A 27,418-nucleotide genomic window follows, 5' to 3' on the forward strand; every position below is an offset into this window, starting at 1 on the left:
CTAGTGAAGAGAATATTAGTTTGGAAATCAAAAATAGGATTAGTTACCCAACTAGGCATATCAGGGATTCCTCAAGATTTATGACAAATCCAATTTATGCCTTAGTTTTCCCATCACTAGAAATGTAACCATTTGGCACAATAAGAAAGATACTATTACTACTGCAAAAAGAGCGTGTTAAAATAAGTAGGTTTCCTTGATCACAACCGAAATACATGAGTGATAACCTAAAGCAGGCAAAAAGTTGATCAGCAAATGCTGAAAACAGAAATGGTTTATTTATACACACAGTTACTTTAACCACTGCATCACACACGTACCTGTACATGATTGGCAGATCAAAAGAACCAGTCTTCAAACTCTGTGCTCCTTCCTCTTTCTCTCTCTCTCCCATCTTTACTTGCCTAGCTGATTTTAATTGCTCTAATATCGATTTTCCCACCATCCAGCTGTCCTCATTCCAATCCACCATCCACGCAGATGGGGCTCTCATAAACCTCTTCAGTTTAATCACCTACACCCTATCGCCACTTCCTGCTTTTCCTTTTGCCTAGGATGCCCTGACCTCTCTACCCAGCCTCTGAATATCTATTTATACCACAAGATTCACTTCTCTGTATCCATCTTCTCTGTACAGCCTTTCCAATTTTCCAAGGTGAAATGTAGTTTTGACTCTGTTGTACTACAGACCTCTCAACCTAACTCTGTTATAGTCCTAACCAAAATACTCTGGAGTGAAAGCCATTTCTTATTTCTACTAACTATTAGCCATATTTTTTAAAATGCACATAGTAGGTGTTGAATTTAATTAATCGATAAGAAAATTGGTCCCAGGGTTTGCTGGAGTGAGTAAGTGAAAGTACTCCCAACAAATGCACTCATTATTTATAACCATTAAATGTAGATAGTAGAAGATTTCTGGTATAAAATGGCATCTGGCCACCATCCCCTGGCACTGACTCTCCCAATCGTCAATAACATACATATGAAAATAAAAAACTCTAAGACAGAAAACTAAGACTGACAGGAAACCCAGTGCCAGAAATCTGGGAAAAATTTAGAGTGATTATAAGGCTGATGCATCAGGAGTGAGAAGACAGTCGGTAGCCAATCCAAGCATCACCTCATGAAACAGAAAAGTCCACCTCCTTGAAAGAGCAGTAGGTTTTCTTTTTTTAAGCTCCCATTGTCTGTTGCACAGCTCAGCTCAGAGATTTGGATCCCTTAATAAACAGGAAACTGAGCAGCCATTCTGTTCAAAATGGGTGCTGATTTTCAGGCAGACAGAATATTATACTCCCTTCCTGTCCACTCATATTTTTATCCTATTCAGATAGAAAAACACTCTCAGAAAATAACAGTTGAGGAAAAGAGGTAAGAGGATAATTACAGCACATTGCATCCTGGGAGATGCAAATGAAGTATGCTAGAAAGAACTGGAAGAGTACTGCCCTCAGTGAATCCTGAAGGTTATGGTTTCAATTCATTCCGTTATTTTTGGTGGGTGGTGGGGTAGTAGACGAGGCCACCTCAGCGGAGCAGAACCACACCACGTGGATGCTCACTGGCACTGGAAATTAAGAAGGAAAATGAACACATTAAGTTATCCAATAGTAAGTGAAGAAAGGTGCAAGGAGGAAAAATGGAAAGCAATGAATCTGGAGAAAAGTTCTCATGTGAGTGAATGTAAGAGAGATAAAACAACAGGGACCTGTGGTTAAATATGGTAAAACAAGCAAAGGAAGTATCACTCAGAAGTTTTAGATATTTCTCTCTCTTATAAAAACCAGGAAATAATTGTAGGAAATTGCTAGCCATCCTCAATATACCATAAAAATAAAGAACAATTTGAGGCAAAAGAAAAAGAAGGTGGGAAGACAAGACTACTAAAACATGAATTAAAATTAAAAACCTCATGAATAGGGAAGTTGGGATATACAATCTAGTGATGAGCCCTGAAATAATTAAACCGTGTAAGTGTTAGCCCTACCTAGCTGTGGCAAATATGTTTTCAAATCTGAATGCAAATTTCAAAAATAATTCTTACAAAAGAATATATCTGAAATAAAAATAATTTAATAATATCAATCTAAGTCCAACACCCCTTTTGATAGGAACAAGCAGGGTGTGGGGGATAGGGAAGGGACTATAAAAGCATTCGTTATGGATAAACAAAAGATATTGTTTCTTTCTATACTTCAGTATTTGGAAAAATCGAAGTTGGATGTTTTGGAAAATGGCTAGAATAAGTATCATGATATCTGCTTTCCTAGTCACTAGAGAAGGTGAAAGCCTAATTTATTAAAACAATAGCAACCAAAACAAAGGGAACAAAAAATATAGAAATCCAAAAGTTGAAGGAAATAAAAGAAAACATAAAAAGGAAGATAATCATAAAAAGAGTTAAGAACAAATTTATCAGTTTTGAAAAAATTGGAAATAGCTGGTAAACGACCAGATTGAGTGAAAAGACACACTCTATGTGCTGCTACTACGATATCTCTAATTTGGAAGTGCAGGTAAACGTTAAAAATAAAAGAGTGAGTAGAGATTTTTCAAGCAAATACAAATTAAATGAAAGTAGAGGTGGCAATGCTAACTCTGGACGATTCAGGTTTTAAGGCAGGAAGCATAAAACAGGATAAAAGAAAACTGTTTTATATTGATAAAAATTATGACAATAAAAATATAGCAGCCATGAACCTTTATGTGTCAAATAATAAAACATTCAAATGTATTACGGTAAAACTGGCAGACAAACATAAAATGAAAAAGGAGAAGAAACAAGTTTTCACAACAGATTTTAATACATCTTGGATGACCATGAAGACTTTGAGAACATGGAGAATTGGGCTATTATAATTAAAATAACAGTAACACAGAATTGATAATATAGTTAATAATAAGATATGTATTGAGCTGCCTACTCTAAAAGCAGAATTTGCTTTTGAAGAATTCATGTATGGTATATTTAAAAATTGATAAGATACTATCTCATGGGGGGAAGCTCAATAAATTTAATAATTTATTAATTAATAAATAAGCAGAAGCAGAGATAATACAGAAAAGTGTGGGTAAGAGTATGTGTGTATATATACATATTCATATACATACAAACATACATACATACACATACATACCTACACACATATATATCCTAAAATATAAGTTAATATTACTACATTTTATGATGTCTCAGTCTTGCTTTAAAATATTGTAGGAAAAAAAGGTTGGGGGCACAGGTAAAACAAGTATGGCAAAATGTTGATAACTGTTGAAGTCTGGTGATAGGTATATAGGAGTTGATTAAATTATGCTCTTTACATTGTATATATGTGAAATTTCACATAATATAAATGCTTCTAAAATTACCACATATTATATCTGAAGATTGCTTAAAAACCTGAAAACTAGAGGCAAATTCATACTCCTAAATGTTATCAACAACAACAACAAAAAAAAAACCTAAAAAAACAGAAAGAAGAAAATATTAAGGATAGAACTAGAAATGTTTAAAAAGCCAAAAATACACTAAAATTAATAATTTTAAGAATTAGTTTCTGTAAAAATCATCAGAGTAAACATTCAACAAACTCAATCAAGAAAGAAGAGGCAAGTGCCAAAACTTAAATAAGTAATGATAATAATGGGATAATTTTCTTTTAATATTAAAAAGAAAAACTACCAAAAAGAGAAGCTGCAAGAGAAATCAACCCTGCAAGCACCTTGATCTCCAGCCTCCAGAACTGTGAGAAAATAAATTTTTGTTCTTTAAGGAAAAAAAAGAAAAGAAAAAGAAACTATAAAAGCATTAATAATTAATTATAGAGAAAAAAGAAACCATAATCTAGAGAAAAATCTGATGAATATTTAACATTTCATGGTAGACTAGTACCATCTAAGCATTAAAACAATGGAATGAATTAAAAACTAAAAATCTTGATGGATTTATTTAATGATAAAATTTATACCTATTCATGAAAAATGATCAAAAACAAAGTTAAAATTTAGACAAACATGAGGACTTGAATTAGAACAGTGATAAGGATGGAGAGAAAAAAGATTCAAGAAATATATTTAAAATAAAAATGGGGAAAAGAATTTATTATCATTTAAAAATGGGATGATACTGATGCCACAACTAAGATAGAGAACATAGGTATACAGGGAAGATGACAAGTTCAAATTCAGACTTGTCGATTTCAAGATTCATCTAAACCTCCAGTTGGTAAGCCATTGGATTTGTAATTCTAAAACCCAGGGAAGAATTTCAGAGCTAGTGAGATAGTATAGGGAGTCATCAGCCGGGGCACAATAGCTGTAAGCATGAAAGTCAGTAAAAGCATCCAGAAAGACAGGGTAGAACAAGAAGAGTAGAGGGTGGGAGTTTTAAAACTGGAGAAAACTCTCTTTTAATGTCACAACTATAGAAGTGAATGAAGAAAACCAAGAACGAGAGCTGAAAAAGAACAAGGAGAGAGTATTGTAGAAGTCAAAGGAGTTGAGATCAAATGGAAGGTCAGGAAGCTGACTAGGAAGAGACTGATATCCGATGGTCCCAGGTGTTGGGGCCTCACTTAGTATCAGATATAATACATCCTGGAATTGGCCATCCAGTGTACACTGACTCCAGTCCTGGTCTAGGGCCAGAGATGAAAGATAGCCTTATACTAGCCAATGGAATCAGAATCCTGGGACACCAGAAATCCTGTTGTTTTGGATTACCAAAAGTTTACTGGGGAGACCTAATGACATGACAGGGGGCTCATCCGTGAGATGATATGATGGGCTCTAAGTTACCTAGGTGTCCAATGAAATCACAATGCCATCTACTGACCATGGTGGGACAGAGGGATCGTCACTTATACCCAAAGGACTGTAGTCGCTCCAGTCAGAAGCCTATTTCCCTTTACCCAGGTAACTTTTCAAAGGAAGCAGATCTCTGCAGAAAGCTGAGGCCAGGCAAAGGAATTACAGTGAAGATTTCAAGATACTGTCCAGCAATAGGCAGGAGCTGACAGAGTAAAATAGGGTATGTCCGGCAGTTAGAAATAAGGACCGCGACAAATAAATCAGTTCATGAGTTTCAAGCTTACTGAGAGGCGTTTCAACAAATTCCAATAGCCCAAATTCATGGATGAAATGACAGTTTACAGTTAAGCTCAGTAAAATGGATGTAGGAGCGATCACTTTAACAATCACCTTCGTATGACAATGACTACTCTTATTGTGCCATCTATGTATAATAATAATAGCAATAAATCATAGCAATAACCAAGACATACTGAGGATTTATTGTGTCCCGAGCACAATCATCTAATCTAACCAGGAAATTAAGTAAATTAAGGAGCCAGAATTCAAACCAGCTGGTCAGGCTCATGAACCAATATGTTCAGCCCAAGGTTCTCCTGCCTCACAACCACTCCTCCACTAAAGAGGAAGAGGCTTTGACCTCAGATAGTTTAAACCTTGTCTCTGCCACATACAAACTGCAAGTTCCTGGGCAATTTCTCTCCAAATCCCTCTGAGTCTTTGCTTATCATGCAAACTGGAGATAACACCTACCATCCAGGTGGCGGTAAGAACTGGATGAGATTAGATATCTTCATATATATGTAAAGCACTTAACAGATAAATAGTAAATCCTCCACAAAGGGTAACTATAAAATGATGACGATTAAGAGGGGGATGAGGAAATTGAGGAGGAGAATTATCCTCCTCGTCACCATTAGGATTATGTGTTTGTTTTTTGGTTGGGGCTGTATTCGTTTTCTACTGCTGTTGTGACAAATTACCACAAGCTGAGTGGGTTAAAACCACAAAACGTTACTTGAAAATCCCATGTGTCGGAAGTCTAAAGCAAGTCTCACTGGGCTAGAATCAAAATGCCCAGAGGGCTACAACTTTTTCTGGAGAGCTACTAGGGGAGAATCTGTTTTCTTGCTTTTTTTTTAGCTTCTGAAGGCTGCCCACATTCCTTGGCTTGTGTCCCCCTTTCACCTTCAAAGCCAGCAATAAAGAGCTGAGTCCTCACACTGTTATCACTCCAATCTCCTCTTCCATCTCATCTCCCTCCTCCACTTTGAAGGACCCTTGTAATTACATTGGGTCCACCCAGGTAATCCAGAATAATCTCCCTATTTTCAGATCAACTGACCCACAACTTTAATCTCATCTTCTACCTTAGATTCCTCTTGCCACATACCCTAAAATGTTCACAGGTTCTGGGGATTAGAACGTGAACATCTTTGGGGACCCATTATTCTGCTTACCACAGGGACAATTTTAAGAAAGGTATATTTTAGCTGCTTGAGGCCTATACAGGGCCATACTGAGTTAACCAACCTCCTAGTAACACCATCTGTAAAGCTTATAAAGGATGGGGTATTCTACCGTCACTTTCATGTCTCTATCTATTTATTTTTAAAATAAATCTGCACATGGAAGGTGCCAGTTGTCCTATAAATTAGTGCTGTTGAAAAGGTGAACTGTTGAAAAGGGAGTGTGAATTTGTCCACTGGCTATTTTTGGCCATTACAATAAGAAAGGGAAAGTACCCAAATAAAAATAATAAAAATATTTTACTCTGTGACACTTGCAAATCAAAGCACACCTGAGAATAGAAAGATTATCAGTTCAGTTAAGGGCCATAAACACACATAAATTTCATTTTCTATTACTTTTATTAAAAATTTTTTCTGTATCATCTGAATCCATAACGCCAGTCTATTCAAGTCACTTTCTTAATCAAAAATTACCCATGGCTTTCAACATACACAGAAAAGAAACTAAACATTTTTAGTTCATCATTTAATGTCCTCAATAGTCTTACCCTTTTTTTAAGCCCCACGACCCCAAATCTCTAAGCAAATTTCTAATCATTTTGTCCCAGAGAGAAAGAGTCTTAGGCCACACCATTTCTGCTTAAAATGTCCCATCACCACCACCTAATTATCTGAATTCTTTGTCTTCAAGATTCCATCTAAATATAATTCTATCGGTGATGCTTTTTCTTATAAATCCAGTCACCAGGTGGTTCTTGCTCCCTCTAAGATTTCAATAACAAGAATTTCTGGTACCTTCTTTTGTCATTTGTCATGGATAAGTGTCTATGGACAAGGTCTTGGTGAGCACTCACACATGCACACATTTTCAAAACTTCTGAAATGACTGGCTGGTTGATTCGTTTAACTTTGGAATATCCCACAGTACTGTTTCTATGAAATTTTCTAAACCAATTCTGATGTTTGAGGTTTTTCTCAACATATACTCTGAAAGTGTATTTCTGAAAAGTATTATGCAATTTCATAGACCCAAATGAACATTTAAAATGGGATAAATCACAATAAAACAGTGCAGTACTTTCCTGCCACCAGATCGCAGGGATACTATTACACTAATAAATAAAAATGGATATGATAAACTGTTTTCAATTATGCACTATTTGGAACTATATTAAGTATTCTAATAAGAGGAGAAAATGGCAATATAAAAATGCTTCTGGAGAAATGCAACAGAATAAACATTTAATGAAAGGTTCAGAGGGGAGAAATGTATTCTATTCTTTTTCTGAGAAACGAAGCAGCTCAATACAAGAGACCAATTGAAATGCAGAATGGGAGGTACACAGAGCACAGGATAAAGAAAGTCAACCTCTGAGGAGCAAGAGGCTCCTGGATAAGTCAGACAACATCTCTATACCTCAATTTACACACCTATAAAAGAGGGACTGTCGAACTACATGGTTTCCAAGATTGATTCATCAGAAATTCTAGGATAATTTGATATGATGAACTACCATCTAGGCAAGTGCCATAGATCGTAATTCATTTCAAGTAATCTTTGTTTTCTTACCAAAGCATCATTTTAATATACACTAAACATCATTCAGAGTTAAAACATTATCTTTAAGCTCATTAAAATTAAATCATAATAACATGTTTCTTTTTACCTAAAGGAACAAAATATAGCAACTGTTCTTAAAAATGCAGCACAACCTTAATTTAAATATATATGTTTTGAGTTTATTTTGTCATATTAAACATCATTGAAATGCTCCATTTTAATTTCTACATGGCTATTGTATACTGCTGAATAGACCCTGCTTTCATAAAATAATACCCTTCCACGTAATCTTCCCCATGTGATCTTTCTATTTGTGACATGGTTACTGAATTAAAACACTTGATTATAAGCATGAGCATTTTAGCTTCTTTTCACTTTATTCAGATAGGTTCATCAACCACATATTATTCAAAAGATTTGTCAACCACATATTGCATACATGCTAAAGAATCTTTTTTTTGTACCACAAGGTGGCATCTTCTTATTTTGCTATAAACCTCTGAATATTAACATAATTTGAATAATTCCATACACCTGAACTATTTTTTTAAAACTTTAAGAGAACCATTTAGCAGCTGTGCAAATAGATGGCAATTCTGTTAGTTAATGAAAGCAGTACTTGTGGATATTTATATGCCTGGGATATTCAGAATGTTGAATCTTTAACAGAATGATGAGCTGTTCACGCTAAAAAAGTCAATAAACATTGTCCTTTAAATGTTAAGCTCATAGAGATTAGTAATACAAAGCATACACTGTAAAATATATGTATTTAAATGGAAGCTTCCTGAGAAATAGCCACAAATGTAGATCCAAGCATATATCAGTTTACTAATTATTTTTGATACCCAGATTAAATAAGTAATACATATTTATGCAATGACTACACTGTGGCCACCACTATGCTAGGTCCTTCTACATCTTTTCACAGAATTTCATGACAAATTTCCCAAATGCACTGATGCTAAACCCCAGAACAATAGTCTACTGCTTCTCATATTTTCAATGGCTATATACATCATCTGGGGAGCTTGAGAAAATGTAAAATCCCAAGCCCCATCTCCTAGAAACTTCAAGTCTAAAACAATGCAATACATGATGCAAAACCTACAAATATTAATAAGGAATTTTACCACATTAAAAATAAACTGATAAACAACAAGGATTTACTGTATAGCACAGTGAACTGTATTCAATATCTTGTAATAAAACTATAATGGAAAAGAATCGAAGAAAAAGAAGAATATAGTTATATATAAAGAAAAAAAGATAAAAAGAAACTGTAAGGTACTCTGAAAAAGTAATCTCAAACAAGAGAGACTAGTAATCTAAAGTAAATTGGTGAATACATGAAATACGTTGATAAAATACTAAGCCTGCTGCTGGGAATTATAAAAATCATGACTCTTAATACAGCTCACTTGAAATTTCACATCACAATTTCCTGTCCCACATCTAGTGATGAAAAGTTGAAGATGAGGGCGATGAGAGTTTTTAAGATGGGGAAAAAAGGAGAATATCTAGTATAAGTTTTATCTCAGTCACTATGGTGTCTTATAAACAGGTTACCCAATAACTTACAATTTTGTAAAGAATAAATGGAAGACATTTCCTATGGGGACACACACACACACACACACACACACACACACCAGTGATAATTACATTAGGGCCACAAAGAACACTGTGCTAAGGATTATTGTCATAAACTTTCTGCCTCAAATTATTCATTGATTATAAGATTTGGTCATTGACAGTCTCTTGCGCCTGGACATATTCTACCCTGGTACATACCCCTGCAGTTAAAACACGTAGTCTAGTACTCTATGATATAGTGTGATCATTGACTAAAGATATAGGTATTCTTTATAAAGAACAATTTCCAAGTCTGTGAAAACCTTGTGGTTAAAAAGATCATAGAACCACACTGGAAATGGTTCCCACACCATAACTGTCATCCCACAGGCATGCTCTTTGCATGCTCTTGTACATACACATTCACACACATGAAAGCCTCAGGCAATTGCTGTTACATTTAACTCTGCTTTTTGACAGAAAACCAAATAATGCCACAGAAACACTGTGGTCTATGTTGGAGCTACCAGATGTGAAGTGTATAAGTTGTTCCTTTCTAACCTTTTCAGTCTAAACATCTGTCATGTTTAGAAAGAGATTAAAATGTTGCATTTTAAACAAAATCATAAACTGAAAAATAATCCCTGTCTCACACCATATATCCAATTTAATTCCAGAGCTTAAAAAAAAGAAAGAGAAAAAAAAAAAAAACTAGTAACACAGAAAGCATACAATCCTGGGGTAGAAAACTATAATACATGAAACAAAAAGCATGACATAACAGAAAATACTGGTGGGTCTGGCTACTCAGAAACAAAAACGAAAACTTCAGGGACTTCCCTGGTGGTACAGTGGATAAGACTACGCACTCTCAATGCAGGGGGCCCTGTTCGATCCCTGATCAGGGAACTAGATCCCACATGAATGCCGCAACTAAGAGTTCGCATGCCGCAACTAAGGAACCATCAAGCCACAACTAAGACCTGGCACAACCAAATAAATAAATAAATACTAAAAAAAATACTTCAATATATCAAAACAATTATAACCAAAATTGAAAGGCAAACAATAAATTAGGGGAAATTCTGCAAAAATTGCAAAATTTATATATTGTATATAGTTTTTCATAAAAAGAAAATGACAAGCATCTTAGTAGAAATTGGGTAAAGTAGACAATTCTCAAAGAACTACAAATTTCAATAAACATAAAAAACTCATTCAGCATCACTAGAAATCAAGGGAGTTCAAACTACAGAACAATTAAATGTCTTTTTTATCTTTCAGATTGGAATATTTTTTATCCTAACACCTAATACTTAAAAGGGGTAGAGAAACAGGCCTCTGAAATATTGCCATTAGGAATGTAAACTGGTATAACATTCCTGGAAGGCAATTTAGCAATGCATACACAAAGTTTTAAAATGTGCATATTTTTAACTAGCAAATGCATGTTTAGTAACATGTTCAAAGGATAAGTATGAAAAGATATAATGTCCTTCTAAAATGGAAAACCTAAGGGTTCAACAAGTCCTTCAATTAATTATACTGCAGTATTAAATATGAGTTGCAGAATAAATCATTTTAATGCAGTAAGAAAGTGTTTGTTCTCTTAAGAGAATAAAAAGTTGTGAAATAGAATAAGCAGTATATTCTCAACTTTGGAAGAAGAAAAGATGTACAAACACAAGAGGAAGATGGGGTATACACTGAAATGTAGCAGAAATTCTTTGCAGGGGCTTGATTACAAGTGCTTTTTTAATATACTTCTCAGTTTGGTTTTATTTTTTTTAATTTCTTTAATGAGTGTGATGGTCAATTTTATATGTCACCTTAGCTAGGCTATGGTGCCCTGTTGTTTGGTCAAACACTAGTCTAGATGTTGCTGTGAAGGTATTTTCTAAATGTGATTAATATTTATAATTAGTAGGTTTCAAATAAAGCAGATTACCCTCCATGATATGGGTTGGCCTCATCCAATCAGCTGAAGAGCAAAGACTGAGGTTTCTCTGAGAATAAAGAATTCTGTCTCAAGACTGAAAAGTAGAAACCTGTCTGACTTTCTAGTCTGCCTGGCCTGCCCTGTGGATTTCGGACTCAAGGCAGCAACATCAGTTCCCACCTGAGTTTCCAACCTGCCGGTCCACCCTACAAGATTTAGAAGTACCAGCCCCTACAATCACGTGAACCAATTCCTTAAAATAAATCTCTCTTCGTCCCCCACTCACTCTGTGTGTGTGTGTGTGTGTGTGTGTGTGTGTGTGTGTGTGTGTGTGTGTGTGTATACCCTATTGGTCTGTTTCTCTGGAGAACCCTGGCTAATGTAATGAGCATGTACTAGTTTTGACATAAGAAAACAAATGAGTAGGCAGACCTTTAAAAATTAAACAATAAATTGTAAATGAGAAAAAAACACCAAATTCTCTTGGAGATAAAGCAACCCAGCCAAGAAGAAAATCCTATTTCTCTAGGTGTTATTTAAGTGTCACTGTCTATCATGCATGGGGTGGACAAAAATCTGAAGAAAAATGTTGTTTTAGCCCTGCATAATCACATCTCTACCATCCGTATTATGTGGGATGACGAAATTTGTCACTTGTCTGCTACTTACAGGTGAAATTTTAATAATTTATACCATATAACCATTTGCTGATAAGATAAACTGCAGTCCTGAAGGTATTTCACTTGAAAAACAAGAAACATTTTCCGTTTTGTCGCCTTTTCATATTAATATCTGCTAGTCTATCATGCTAATTAATAAATGTAGCAGGCAGTGTCTCAGGGTGTTTTTTTTTCTAATTTTTTAAAATTTATCAAATGGAAAATAATCTAGCAAAGAGTCATTCATTTAATTTCTTCTGAGAGGGAATCATTACTAGATATGTTAAATTTTCAACAATGTAGCTTCAAAACAGCTGTAGCCATGGAAATTTTTTTTTTTTTTTTTGTGGTACGCAGGCCTCTCAGTGTGGTGGCCTCTCCCATTGCAGAGCACAGGCTCCGGACGCGCAGGCTCAGCGGCCATGGCTCACGGGCCCAGCCGCTCCGCGGCATGTGGGATCTTCCCAGACCAGGGCACGAACCCGTGTCCCCTGCATCGGCAGGCGGACTCCCAACCACTGCGCCACCAGGGAAGCCCCATGGAAAATTTTTATAGTTTTAATTGAACATCTGTGTATTTTAATTGATTAATTTGAAGAAAATACAGGAAAAAAGAAAGAACAGTAGGTAGTATGAATTTAACAAACCACTTTTTTGATTTCTCTGCTTCTTAGTTAATGATTTTTCAGTACAAACAAAACAAGAGATTATCAAACAACATTAAATAACTCCCATGGCTATAAATACATTCATACTGATTTAGCAGAGTAGACAAGTATTTTAGAGTAGGATTGTTTTCAATCAAAAATATGGACAGGGATACATATGTGAACATATAAAGTGTTTATTAGGTCCCTGTCTCTATGGAACATGCTGGGGCAAGTCACTTAGGACAACATCCAAACAATGTAAAAATTCTGTAACAACCCGGACCACCGCTGCTGCACTACCAGACACTTAAGGATAAGCAGAACTGGAGACGTTTCAGTAATTTTGGCAGCACCAAAAGATCACCCTTCCCAGTATTTCTTTCTCTTCTAAACGTACAGCTTTCTTATGAACTCACATTTTCTTAATATGTCACCTATTTCACTACGAAAACTTAGCTATCACAGACATGGCATAGTCCTGGATTTCTTTCTTTCTCCCTCCCTCCCTCCCTCCCTCCCTCCCTCCTTCCTTCCTTCCTTCCTTCCTTCCCTCCCTCCCTCCCTCCCTCCTTCCTTCCTTTTCTTTTTTTGGCCAGTATTTGGAGAGAATGGGGCTCCAGAACAATATACTATCTATAAAAAGAACTAAGAAAAACCTGTCGAGGGAAAACAACCATATAATTCTTGTAGACACTGAGTCATAAGAAACACTGGAGCAAGTTTGCCCCCAGTTATCCTTGCTATTACCTGGTAAACATACTGTATTTTTAAGTAAGGTCTAAAGATATATTTATCAACACCATTCAAAAACCAAGAGAAATGATGGATGAAGAATATGTATGCACAGACAGGTGAAAGAAAAGCACTGTCAAAGAGATGAAACAAAAGTAACTGTCTCTTTTCCTTTAGAAGGGAAAAGTTCTAAAAATTCTGCATAACTGAATAAAGATAATCATCATGGTAATAAGATTTAATAAAGTATTTACAGTAATTCAGAAATTAGTCTAATTTAAACTTTAGGTAAGATGTTAGGCTTCGTTCTTTCTGTGTTCAAAAAATTTGTAGAGGGAAATATGCCCATTTTAGAAACTGATCTGTTTCCTAAGCCCTTTTAAAACCACATGAGCAGCCATGCTGGGCAGCATGGTGTTTGCATATAGTAGTCACTCATTTAATGTTTGAAAGTGCTTTGAGGGCTTTCTATCTAGAAGGCAAATGTGCTCATTACAGATTAGTCTAATACATCCATTAAGGAAGGTAATAATGGCCAGATATCTGGCAATGTGTTTTTAGCTAGTGATTCTCTACTTAACTTGAATATAACACAAGTGTATTTACTTTACAATAGTTCATCACAACCTAACCTGCAAGCAAGTTCTTTCTTTTTACCAGCTGGTGTCCCTGCTATGATTATCCCTATGTAAAATCCCCCATCCTGGACCTCAATTCACAGTCCCAGCATTTTTATTATTAAACGTATTTACCAATTCTTACCACAAATTTTTAAGAATGCATATTAGCAGGCCATGTATTTCACATTGGTAGCTTTCTACAGTATATGTAGGTAGACATTTAATATAATTTTTAAAGGTAATTATTATCTGTGATGAGAGAGAAAAGTATTCACCAGAATTCCTTTCAGGGTGAGCACGATCTTTGTTGAAAGTAACTCTTTAATAAATTAGAACAGGGCTTCCCTGGTGGCGCAGTGGTTGGGAGTCCGTCTGCCGATGCAGGGGACGCAGGTTCGTGCCTCGGTCCAGGAAGATCCCGCATGCCGCGGAGCGGCTGGGCCCGTGAGCCATGGCCCCTGGGCCTGCGCGTCCGGAGCCTGTGCTCCGCAGCGGGAGAGGCCACAACAGTGAGAGGCCCGCGTACCGCAAAAAATAAAAAAAATAGAAAATAAATTAGAACAGAACTAGAGACAGGAATGACACTAAATATGAACGTAAGTTTTCTTAATGAAACCTGCCTCTACCTCAAGTGAATGGGGTGAGTATTGAAGAGTAGAAAAGAAATTGTCAACAGACCCTATAGACTGCATGATGTGACTTCTCCCCCACGAAAACACATACATATCCATGCATAAAATTATGAAATGATTGAAACTGATGGATTTTTGTGTGTATGAAAACCAATGGAACACTGGGGTTTGGTTCCAACTGTCCTGTGCTACATGGGATAGCAACTCAGATTCAGGAGCATGAAGATTCAGAGAAAGTGAGGCAAAGGAATGCACCAAAGTGGAAAGAAGGTTATTTATTATCCCAGGAGGTGCAATTGGTCTCCAAGAGTCAGGAGACCTTACCTCACTGGGTACATAGCTATAGAACAAGAGCTGAATTCCAGACTTGACGAGTAGTTGGCAGGAACACTGTACAGGGGATTTAACTTTCAAAAAAGGAGTTAGCCTTTATGACCTTTCTAAAGTGGAAAGCCTATGTCTCTACAATTATATCTATAGTTGAGAGAAATAATTAGCAAATTAAAGTCTTCTAATTATACTTCAGTGCTATAAAGTAATTGCTACATAAATCCAGGTGCTTAGATCAAGGCTGATTTTACAGAAAGATACTCATTATTTTGCCTTCTGGTTCTAGAACAAAATCTTATAAAATGCAAACACTTTCTATCTGTGCTTCATAGCTGTGACTATTAGAATTTCATCTCTGACACATTGCACAATTACAAAATATAATCTTATTAAACTCTAGAATGGAAGTACGGAGGTCCACGTCCCCAAGTAAATTTTGGCAATAAGGACATCTAGCTCACATTTTAGGTCCAGAAAGCTATAATGCAGAGGACCCCAATATTTATATAATCAAAGACTACTTTTATTTCACTTTTCCCAGTGGTTCCGTGTTTATTTTTTATAAAATGTGGATTTTTAGCACAAAAATGTATGGTGAAAACAATGGAACAAAATGTAGTATAAATAAGAGGTTAGTAATATAATAAGGCAAAAGTTACAAATTATTGCAATGAATTACTGAAATGTGAGAAATGTTGAGAAAGAGATTGTGCTAAATTCCCACCACTATGAATATTGGGAATATCTGAATCACTCATACCAGTGTTTGGTGTAACGAAAATGTCTCAGTCTCAAATGTCATCAAGAGCTCGAGTTTCTGGTCAGCATCATATAACCATTGTTATCATACTGAGATAATATGAAAAGCAGAGAGACAAGACATGCTAGTTAGCATGCACAGCATTTTTGTGTATTCATATAAAATAAATTACACCAGGAATCTGGAAATACTGAAAATACCTCATGAGCTTCCATTACAATCTTCATGTATCAGAAACCTCAAGGTTTGAATAACAGCCATAGTTCTTACTGTTTTTACATTTATTTTTAAAGAATTGAAAATTAAATTCAAATATTAACAAAAAAAGGTAATTATACGATTAAGGGCACAGTGAGCCTCTTAATTTCATCAATATGGCAGACAGGATAAGTTCTTTCTGCTACAAATGTCTAGAAATGCTGGATGAAACGTAACAAACATCCCTTTTTTTTTGGCCACACCGTGGCATGTGGGATCTTAGTTCCTGGACCAGGGATTGAAACCATGCCCCCTGCAGTGGAAGTGTGAAGTCCTAACCACTGGACCACCGGCGAATTCCCCAAACATCCTTTTAATGCATAATTCAGCAAGAAAGTTAACTAAATATGCAAGGCCAGAACTGGAGAAAGGCCTGAAAACTAGAGCAGAAAGCTCAGGCACTATCCTGGGAAGGGTTATATGGAAGCCTGAATGGAGCTCTTTCTCCATTTATAAACATTATCAATATTTTAATTACTCTTCTGAGGTCAAGAAATTTAAAGGTCTTTTCATAAATTAATATTAAAATAGATAATATTCAAAAAATTCATCAATTAAACATGAGAATATCAGTATGTCTATTTTCCTATGTTATTCACATACTTATTAAATATCGATGGTACAGAAGTACTATTCTAAATGAACAGGAAAATAGAGCGCCAGGACTGTCATAAATATTTCACACGTATGGTATCCTTTATTCCCCACAACACAGTCTGAGCAGACGCTAACATAGTCTCCGTTTTCACATGGGAAAACTGAGCCACACAGAAGGAAGCAACTGGTGTGAAATCCCTGAGCCGTGGGTGTCAGTGGCAGCAACCAAACCTGGTGAATCTGATCCCAGAACCTACAGTCTGAATCACTACACTGAACACAATGCTCACGGGTAAACGAGATAAAAGTGTGTTCTCAAGAAGCTTACATGTTAGTAATGGAATACAGAAAATAGGCAAATAAAGAAGAAAGCAATCAGATAATGATAATCTTTGAAGAAAATAAAATACAAGAGACAGTGTGGATGCATGTTGGGAAAGTCCATGTGAGGTGGCATTTAAACAGAGACATGAATGACGTGAAGCAGCCAGTCTTGTAAAAATCAGGGGAAAGAATGTTCCAAGTAGACAAAACATCCATGCAAAGGCCCTGAGTAACAGCAACACTGATAATGCCTGAAGAACAGGGATGAGGGTATCCAAGAGATGACTTTGGAAAAGTAGGGCCTCACGGACAATGGGGAAAAATTGGCATTTATCCTAAGGACGATGGGAAGCCATACTTAGGGAGAATTCAGCACGATGATTTTATTTGTGTTTTTAAAATATCTCTTTATGTACCATGGATTGCAAGGGAAGGAAGAAAGGAAGCAGAGAGACCGGGAGGCTACCACAGTGGGATAAGTTAGGGTGGCAGGTGGCTAAGGTGGGGAAAGAATCACATACGTTCCAGAGACACACCCAACAGGACTTTCTGATGACCGGTGCGGTGGGTGAAGAAAGAGCGGTAGCAAGGATGATAACTAAGTTTTGGCTTAAGCAATTTCAGATGGTGGTGATACTTACTGAAATAGAAATGACTGGAGAATGAGATGGCCCCAGGGGAAAAAAATCAAGCTAGGTTTTAGATGCTTATTTATATGTCAAATAGGTAGTTGAATAAGTGAACTGAAGTGCCAGGAAAGGGGTCACACTGGAGATGGAAATTTGGTAGCCACCAGTGTCTAGATGAACACTAGAGCCTCTGGATTGGATGAGCCCACAAGGGAGAGTGTGTAGGCGAAGCAAGGAGGGAGCCGGAAGCCATACCCTTGGGCATGGCCAGCAAATAGGACTGAGCAGGGGAGGGCTGATGGAGAGAAGCCCAGAAAGGAGCAGCTCCCATGGCTAGAGCAAGATAAGCAAAAGATGAGCGATAATCCTAGAGACCCAGAAGGAAGGACGGCTCATCTGGGTGGAACTCCTTCTCAAGGGATGAGTGAAGTGGAGCAGGATTTTACTTTAGACTAACAATATGTTCTTGCAAATATTGTATAAATTTAAATGACTCATTCTCACAGAAAAGCCTGATACCTCAAAGGACACTAAAATAAAGAATTTTACAAAGTTAAACATCTTTTATGAATGAAGAGTACATCTCTTAAATAATCAAATGAGTAAACCAAGGTTCTCATCCATTAGCTTGCTTAAGCAGGGTTTAATTTGTAGTCTACCAAATCATGGGTAAGATTTACCTTAAGGCTTGAACTCAATTTCAGATGCCATCAGAAGTAAACGCTAACATTTGGGTCATAGTGTGCTACCTCTCCCTTCTAGAGCTCACATAAAAATTATCACCACAATAGTTGCTAACATTGATTAAGTGCTTGCTCTATATTAATTAACTTAATCATCACCAGATCTCATGAATGCTTTTTATTATATCGACTTTTTTTTTTTAAGAAGAGGAAATGACCATAAGAGAGGTCTAAGTGTCTTTCCCCGTATCAACCAGAATTCCACACTGGTCTTTACTAAAGATTTTGGTCCTTATTCTAGTGACACAGTTAACTACCTCAGGACTCTGCCCTTTAAGCCTCCTGCTAAAGTTTGCTCCCTCCTTTCTTTTCTCTGCTATCCACTGATTTTATATACCCATCCTGACAATTAGAGAGACATGAAAACGAAGGTAAAGTAACAAGCAAACAATGAAGGAGATAATCATAGATAATCATGGCTGAGAACTCAGCTAAAAAGGTGACTATAATTGAGTCTTTGAGTTTCCTAGAAGCACAAAAAGGAATATACAATGGATTACAAAATTTCCATTATCTAATAAAAAGAAACACACCAGTTAAGCAAGAGGTCTTTTTGGTCTCAATCCTTAAATACAACAGTATTTCTTACATATGTTTATTTTAGGGAAAATGAACCATATAAGATCAGAGACTTCAAGAGCAATTCCTCCAAAGATAAAGAAATATTCTTTGCCTGGTTCACTTAGAATTTTCCATATAAAATGTGGTCAACAGTTCAGCATTCTCTAGTAGAATACTTTTATATGGTTCATGGTCATCTCAGCTTTTTTAAACTTTAATAGGTGTCCAGTGACTTAGAACCCTGACCTGAACTTTTATAACTGTCGCATGGGTTCAAGGGAAATAAGCCCTATTATATACTCTGTACAAATGGCCTATATCACATCTCTCTCAAAGGTAGCAGCATCTATGTGAAACAAAATCTTGGCAAAAATCTCAAAACATTGCTTGCCCCCCAGCTCCAATTTATGTCCCTTCACGAGCAAATTGCCAAGGGCTTTAACTAATGAAAAACCAGTTTGTTTTTAGAAAACATCGTCTTTATCAGCTAATATAACAGAAATGACCAGGAAGAGCACGATTTAATATGGATTAAACATGAATACAACTCAGAAGCTTTCTTCTTGTTGAATTAGATAATCAAAACTATTAAACAGTATTTCAAAATGCTTTTCATAATCCTGGGACCATTAATGTCATGTTCAAATCACTGTGGATTTTTGTTGTTGTTGTTGTTGCTTTTACTATTCATAGGGATACAATGAGTCATTGGCACATTTCCAGTGCAAGATGCATTTGAATAATACATGACATGCCCTTTAGCTAGCATCATGATGCCAGATTTAAAACAAGGTAAGAAGTTTCCTCCATGTACACTTGCAGTGTTCAGCTGTTCATAATCTATAGCGTTAACAATTTATCATCAAACCCAGCGACTTGCTGCCAACTTATCAAAGTGGCCACTGGATGCATATGATCAAGTCTGAGCATCTGGCTCTCCTCTGTTCCTGACATTAGCACAGACAACAGAATCAGTGGACTATTGAATGCAATTACAGTAAGCGAGACAGACAATAAAGATTGATAGCGCCTTCTCTTTTTATCACACACGAAACTAGTGGGGGTTAAAGCATTGCCTTGAGCTGCCTTCATTTAACAATGATTGAAAATATGCAGTTGTGTTGGTAAAACACTGTAGCCTGTACCACTTCATTTACCGGACACATTATCAAATTAAATGAAAAGTGAACTGCCAAAAGCAACAGTTATTATACATTAATGATGAATATTTACTTAGCATTGTTCACAAATCATACAGAGAACAGAATCATTCTTGTTATCTTCTTTGCAGGTTACAGTTGAGTAGGCTTAACATTTCTATGTTTACGTTAAGTCTTCTGTCTACAAATCTCCAAATACAGACTTGCACAATTGGTTTTGTGACTATCCATGTGATTACAATGTGTAATTAATAAAATGCTCGAGTTGTAGATGAATCCTAATTATTGAAGAGCTTTCTCCCCCTTTATGACAATTCTCATTCTTGTAGCTATTCTTATAGCAAGAGAAACTTAGCCAGTGGCACATGTTGTGAGTGAGAGGTTAGGAACTCCAGCTTCATCGAGCTTCTGAAATTTGGAATGTGAAAAAGACCCTCAAGATACAGACAAACCACAAAGTTATACTTTTCTCCAAACACTATTGCTTTAGTAGCCATTGGGGGATATAACAGTCCAGCCTTAATTTGACCTCCAAGATAAGAAATACATAAGGGGCAAAAGGCAAAATGGGTCAGTATAGAACTATTGAGCAGACAAGGGAAAATGGATCTTACTCCACAGTTCAGACAGGAGGAAACGGCATTCTAAGCAAACATCAGTAGGTCTGGGAATACAAAAATAAGTGTCTCGTTGTTCAGTGGACAAACATTTGGTGTGCATACTGGCGTATCAGAAAGACATGACGGCAGGCAGACATGATTGTTCAAAGTTATGTAGATTAAGTCAAGGTTCTTTTAAAAACACACACATCTGGTCCTTCCTTTCCAATGAGAGATACAAGAAAAGAAGGTGCTCATATATGAAATGTAGTCATGTCTCTTTTCTAAGAGCTCAATAACCTGAAAAGGTGACATATCCCAAACAAGAAAGAATATAAGAAGAGGTAAAAGAAAAGAAGACACAGAGAACGAGTCACAGGTTTTCTAAAACCCACCCCACTGGTTATTCCGTAAGCAATTAAATACATACTCAGAAGTGCTGAGTTTAGAATTAGAGCACCAACCATATGCAGTTAATATAAATAGCAGCATGAGGTGTAAGATATTCAACAAGTGTGGAAAACTCACCAGATAATAGCATCACCCCAGTAGACAGAGAACCTGGAAGCCAAAAAGCAGCTGAATCAGAATTCACGAAATGTAAAGGAAACAATTACGTTCTCCAGAATTTACCTGGAAGCAAAATCTAAGTGAAATCACTCTATCTAAGCACATTTAAATTCTAATGTTGCCTTGAAATCATCTGGAGATGTGTAACCTTTGCAGGTTATTCTCAACCTAGCCGACTACCAGACTTATCTCAGGAGCTTTGTAACATGCAGATCTCTGGGTCCCAATCTTTGGGATTTTTATTCAGTACGTTTTGGGTGGAGCAATGGGTACTCACTATGGAATATTTGGTGAATACAATATGAAAAAGCTTAAAGAAAACCTATTACCTGTAAAGCCACCGTCTGTAACCCATCTTTTTATTCATGTATATCTTTTTATCTATGAATGTAAAATTTTTCAAGTCAATAATATTTTCAGTAACTTTAGGGGGTCACTTTATAAAAATATAAATGAAGAAGAAATATATGTTTATGGCTAAAAATCAACACACTACATATCAATACAAATAAAAACATGAAAGAATGCTCCTGTTATCTTTCAATAGCTGCTCTCACAGAGTTAGTTACTGTTAAATATAGATGTGTCTCTACAATCTTTATTTTACAGTCTTTACCATGCTGTTTATGGCAAGATTGTGTCCCAGCCTCTTCTACCCTCTTTAATGTGGTTTTCTTCTCATTTGCCCAATGTGTAACGTCACTCGGCCAGGCTATAGGGATTTTTTAAGAGGAAATTGTACCATAGGTAGCTGTCAACTCAGTGTGTCCATGGGAGGAGGTGAGTTCAGAATCTTCCTATGTCGCCCTTTTGAGCCTCTCATCCTTTATGTATTCATTTTGAATTTATTTCTGTCTGTATTTTACATAATCAAAATTGGACTACACATATTGTTCTGTGAATTGACTTTTTCACTTTATGTTATTCTGATTTATATCTAGGTTTATCTAAAACGATTTCTCTTAATGTTTTTTATAGCTATATAGTATTCCATCGTATAAATAATCATAAACATTGTAGCCTTTACTGTGCTTTTACTATTGTTCCTAACTTATTAGTTTTACCAAAAATAATATGTAATATATATTTATGATATATATGTAAGATGTATTGTATATATGTATCTTCATTTATTTGAATTTTTTGCAGTATAAATTAGAAATGGAATTTCTGCATCAAAAGTATGTGAACTTAAAACTGTAGACACAAAGAGACACATGCACGAGCAGAGGGACAATCACGTGAGGACACAGGGAGGAGACGGCCATCTGTAAGCCAAGGAGGGAGACCTCAGAAGAAAGCAAGCCTGCCAACTCCTTGATCTCAGATCTCCAGCCTCCAGAACTAGTGAGAAAATAAATCTTCATTGTTGAAGCCACCCAGTTGTGTGGTAGTTTGTTATGGCAGCCCTAGCAAAGTAACACGAGTATTTTCGTCAAAGAAACACAACGAGCCAGAACATGGGACTCACTGGGAATTTAACTCCCAGCTTCTACACAGCCTACTAGTAATATGCAACTATTTATTTAAGGGAGGAAACTGGAAGTCTAAAGGATACAAAAATAATCTTAGGCCTGGGGAAAATTACTATTTTCACTTGAAAATACCCTAATTTTCATAACCAGTATTTTTTAGTTCCCTGGACATAGGTAGGCAGATATTTTTTCTCCCTTCTCTCTCTCTCTGGCTCTGTCTTTCTCTCCTCTCCTGATAAACATTTCCTTCACCACCCTCACTGTGACTGGCTTTTCTTTTCCACAGGTTGGATAGGTGTGCTGATTAGGCTAGAAAACATGTGACGGGAGAGAAATGAGTTAACTAGAGACATGGAGTGAGGTTCTAACTGGTAAACTTCTTCTTAACGTCCAGTTCAGATTACATACTGGTTGAGCAGGACCAGTAGCAAGAAATGAACTGATTTCTTCTGCTTGTGGTTTACCCACTCACATTACCTCATCACAGCAATGTCTCCTCTCCTGCCATCAGTCAATGGTGCCGGGAGCAAAGTCAAACACTGACCTGCACTGGAACGTTCTCCAGATCACAGCCATGCTCCCCCAGGAGCTGTGGGAAAACTGGCTTCCCTCCAGAAGAAGTCAACCTCCCCTCATTCCGCTCACTAATAACCTTTCCTCACTTTTGTTTGGATCTTAATGACCTCAACCCTCCACAAGAGGTTCGTCTCTTTTTTTAAATTTTTCCTCAACAGCAACACAAAATGGCAGATAACCCAAAGAAATGAATATAATTTAGATGTAAAATAAAATCTATCTGCCAGTGTGTGTCTGCAGCCTGTGTGTCTCATTGGCATGCACCAGATTGGACTGAATGGCAGGAATTTCCCAAGGGACGATAACCTCCAGATACTGCTACAAAAGCTTTATTCCCCACACTCTGCAAATTATTTAATTTAAACACTGCTTGATATGACTCTCTGAGGAGAAGGGTGTTTTCCCAGATCCATTTTTAATTTGTTGGTGTGTATATGCATGTGGGCACATAGAACCGGCCTCACAAATGCATTCACAGCTACAGAGACTAAGCGCCAGCTTCTGATTTGCGGAACCTGGAGCTGCAAATTGCTGTCGAAAACTAGGAAAATGATCAAATGCACATGTAATTTCTTCTTTTGTTGGTGAGGAAAGAGGCAAAGGTTCAGTTGTTCACGTCCTATGGTCCCTACTCCCGGACACTTTCCATTTACTTGGGAGATATAACTAAATACTTCTTAAAAATCACGTGCGTGCACGTGTGTGTGCACACACAGCTAATTTCTCATAGTAGAAAATGGTCACATCCATGGATGCATTTTACTAAAGCACGAGAAGTAATGCAAAGATTAAAGAATCCATTTCCGTCAACATTGGGTAGTACTGTATCATGGGTCAGGGAGATAATTTATAGCATTCTTTTAATCCTCCTGCTTCTTCCATAGCTTAACTTCTCTTGCTTTTCTGCTACATATTAATCAGGAAGGGGTACCTGCTGAAACAAAACCCTGAGCATTTTATTCTATATTATGTGTTTTGCCAAATACCATCTTGAACAATCTTGCCTTTTTAAAGGTCCCATTAAAGGATCCAAATGAATTCCTCCCCTAGACAGAGAAATCTTACATAAGATTCCACAGAAGCGCTAACCCTGCCACAAACACAGCCTTGCACACACAGGGCCCTCACTGGAATCGGTCCTGTTATCCTGGTTAAAGCAACTTAAAAGTAAATAAGCATTAGACAATAATTTCAATATTAACTTACTCTTGCTTCTTCATCGGAGCAAGCTAAAAGCATGTGAACTCCTTTTCACCCTTCACCCCGGCCCCCTCTGGAGCTCTCCCTCTGTGGTACCCTCAGCGCAGGTAAAGTGACCTCCTTCCTCCTACCAGCCTAGCTATTTATTGACATAAGCTTGCATTCTGGGGCATTATCAGCTTAATGCATAATTCAAATCTCTTGCATGTGGCCTGCACCTTTGCCTTATCCCCTGCATTCTAAATGAAAGATAAGAGGAAGTATTTCCAAAGTGGGCACACAAAAGGATTCCTGAACATCGACAAAGCCCTCTCCCCAGGCCAGTCCTCCCCTTACCCCTCAGAACACTACTTGCCCTGTAGCTCCTACACACCCTCAAAAGGGTGCTGGATTGAGAAGCAAACAATCCCAGGGATGGAGGGAAAGTTTACACTGAGTGGAGACCCGAGAACCTTTGGGAAGTAGAGGCCTCTAAAAGTGGAAAAATCACAATTATTACCTTGAGTCATATTCTAGACCGGCAGCCAGATGTTTTCAGCAAAGCGACAGTTTCAAATCTCTGTAATTCAAAAAAAGAAAAACTAGCTTTAGAATGTGTATATTTCCCCCCAGTGGGTCAAGGGAAGCTGTGTGTGGTGGGAGGGGAGAGAGGGCAGGGGGTAGGTGGGAAAGGCTTCTCAATAAGACCGAGGGAAGGAGGAAGAGGAAAGCCAGAAGGAAGAAAGAGGGGAGGAGTAAAGGGCAAGAGAGAGGGTGCAGGGTTAGGGTACAAACTGACTGGGGGACACAAAGGGGAGAGAAAGATAGGAGTGTGAGAAGAGAGGGCTTCAAAATTAACTGTATTAGAAGGTTAATTCAGTCAAAGTCAATTCAGGAAAAGTAACTCCAGTGATTTTTTTCCCCCCATACTGAATTGACTGCCTTCTGACTGAATCGATTAAATTAACTAGTTTTTTTTTTTTTTAATGATGTGATGTGTGAAAAGAGAGAAAATGAGCGAATAAGCCCACCTGCAAATACACAGATCCAGGTAACCTCTATGCTCTGATTTGAACATATTAACATCTTGGCCGGTATAAAAAAAACACACACACAGACACATATGCATATGTATGCATACGCTTATGGGTGTGACAACACTGAATTTTGTTGAAAAGTGCCACTGTTTTCCCTAGAATGTTCACAAGCATAGTATATACCCACATACACATAATATGTATACTGAGTTCTGTTCTTTCCAAAAATTAATTCTCTTTTTGGAAAACAGTTTATCCCTGATGGAGAAAGTATGCTGTACACATGCACCAATATCATTTATCAGCACCATTTTTTAAAAGTAAGGTTCACCTCCCCTAACGCACTTCCTCTTTTTCTTTTTTTGTTAACATCTTCATTGGAGTATAATTGCTTTACAATGGTGTGTTGGTTTCTGCTTTATAACAAAGTCAATCAGCTATACATATACATATCTCCCCATATCCCCTCCCTCTTGCGTCTCCCTCCCACCCTCCCTATCCCACCCCTCACCGAGCTGATCTCACTGTGCTATGCGGCTGCTTCCTACTAGCTATCTATTTTACATTTGGTAGTGTATGCCCCCTAATGCACTTCTGCCGAAGTCAGGACATGATACTAAAAACTATAAGGCCACCAATATCATTTGGCCTTATTACTAAATATGAGATTCTTGTAGACGCTTTTTACATGCCTTTTGAGTCCACCAAGCAATAATTCCTCCTTTTTTATAAACATAATGACATGAATTATTAAAAAATTAAAGGCATTTAGAATAATGGTCCTCCATACGCAAAGTATTTATTTCAACTTTCATCATTCACAGTTTATCGCATTGACTTTTTTTCAGCAGTTTGCTTAGTATTAGGCTTCCACTGAACTCATCAATAAGAAATGAATTTTGGTAACTTTCAAATCCACTAGATTATTTTTCCTTTTATTCGTAGTGAATTTTTCTTCTCTCAGTGGTAGTACTGCAATAAGTCAGTCATTATTTCTTTATGTTTTCCCTTCTTTCTTTAGTATTTCATTTCCCTTTACAGCACATCTTGTGATCACAAAGAAAACAGAGACACTTATTTCTTTTAACAGTTGAAATTGCTGCAAGTGATTTAGCTGTCATTTAATTTGATTCCACTCTTCTGTCTGTGGAGAAATATGTTTAATGTACTGGAAATTATGTTAATAAGAAAAAGCATTATCTCATTTAATGAAATAAATACACAAATATTTCAAAATAAAATAAAGAGGCAATCTTCACCGAGAAAATGTCTCTTATGGTTTGCATAAAACAAACAAATGGGAAAAAATTATGAATACATTGAAACACTGACAAAAAATTATGCCTACATTCAAAAGGGGAGGGGAAGTTTGGTAACTGAATTAGCCATAATTTAATCAAATATTTTTTGGAAAACTCTGGGCACATATGAAGGATCAAATTATTAATTTTATATTTCTGATTGCTGCAAGAAAGACCATTTAATTTTTCTGGAATGGGCACTGGGTTTTTGAAAAGTTTTCTTTGTATTTTTTTCTCTTCTATTTCAATTGGTCTTTCAATGATTGCTACTGCTTGAATTAATAATTATCAGCAATCTCATTGAAAATGTGACCCAACCCATGCAACTATAAGAAAGGTTAGAATTCCTTTGATTTTGCTAATCAAAACAGAGTCAATGAACTAGTTCCAAAGCTTTTATATATTAAAATTTATCTAATGCACAAAAAGGTTAAATAAATATTGTTAGTGATTTGAGCAAAACTTGAAGCAATTATGTAATAAAAGCATGACCACAGTAACAGAAACACATAATTAGCAATTTAATTACTGGCATGAAGACAAGCTAAAGATGTCAATAAAAAAAAAAAAAACTTTAGTGACAAGCTGATTTTATTCTCCTTATGGCAATCTGTGAGAAATATTCACCACCTGATGAGTATAACCATTTTTATACAAACTACCTATC

General features: G+C 36.7%; 1 long non-coding RNA gene across 5 annotated transcripts in view; it reads right to left on the minus strand.

The window, feature by feature from the left end:
- The window catches only part of LOC307196374, a 606,711-nt gene that overhangs the window by 365,123 nt on the left and 214,170 nt on the right, over positions 1-27,418 (minus strand). For 4 of the 5 annotated variants that reach the window (XR_013831117.1, XR_013831118.1, XR_013831119.1 and 1 more), the window contains exons 4-5: positions 24,934-24,993; positions 21,142-21,174 (exon numbers count right to left, since the gene is read on the minus strand). This is a non-coding gene — a long non-coding RNA (uncharacterized lncRNA). Of the gene's footprint in view, positions 1-21,141; positions 21,175-21,512; positions 23,685-24,933; positions 24,994-27,418 lie in introns of those variants that run through there. The other variant, XR_013831121.1, reaches the window with a different exon arrangement.

This window comes from Stenella coeruleoalba (genome assembly GCF_951394435.1).
Source record: "Stenella coeruleoalba genome assembly, chromosome: 13".
NCBI classification, from domain to species: domain Eukaryota; kingdom Metazoa; phylum Chordata; class Mammalia; order Artiodactyla; family Delphinidae; genus Stenella; species Stenella coeruleoalba.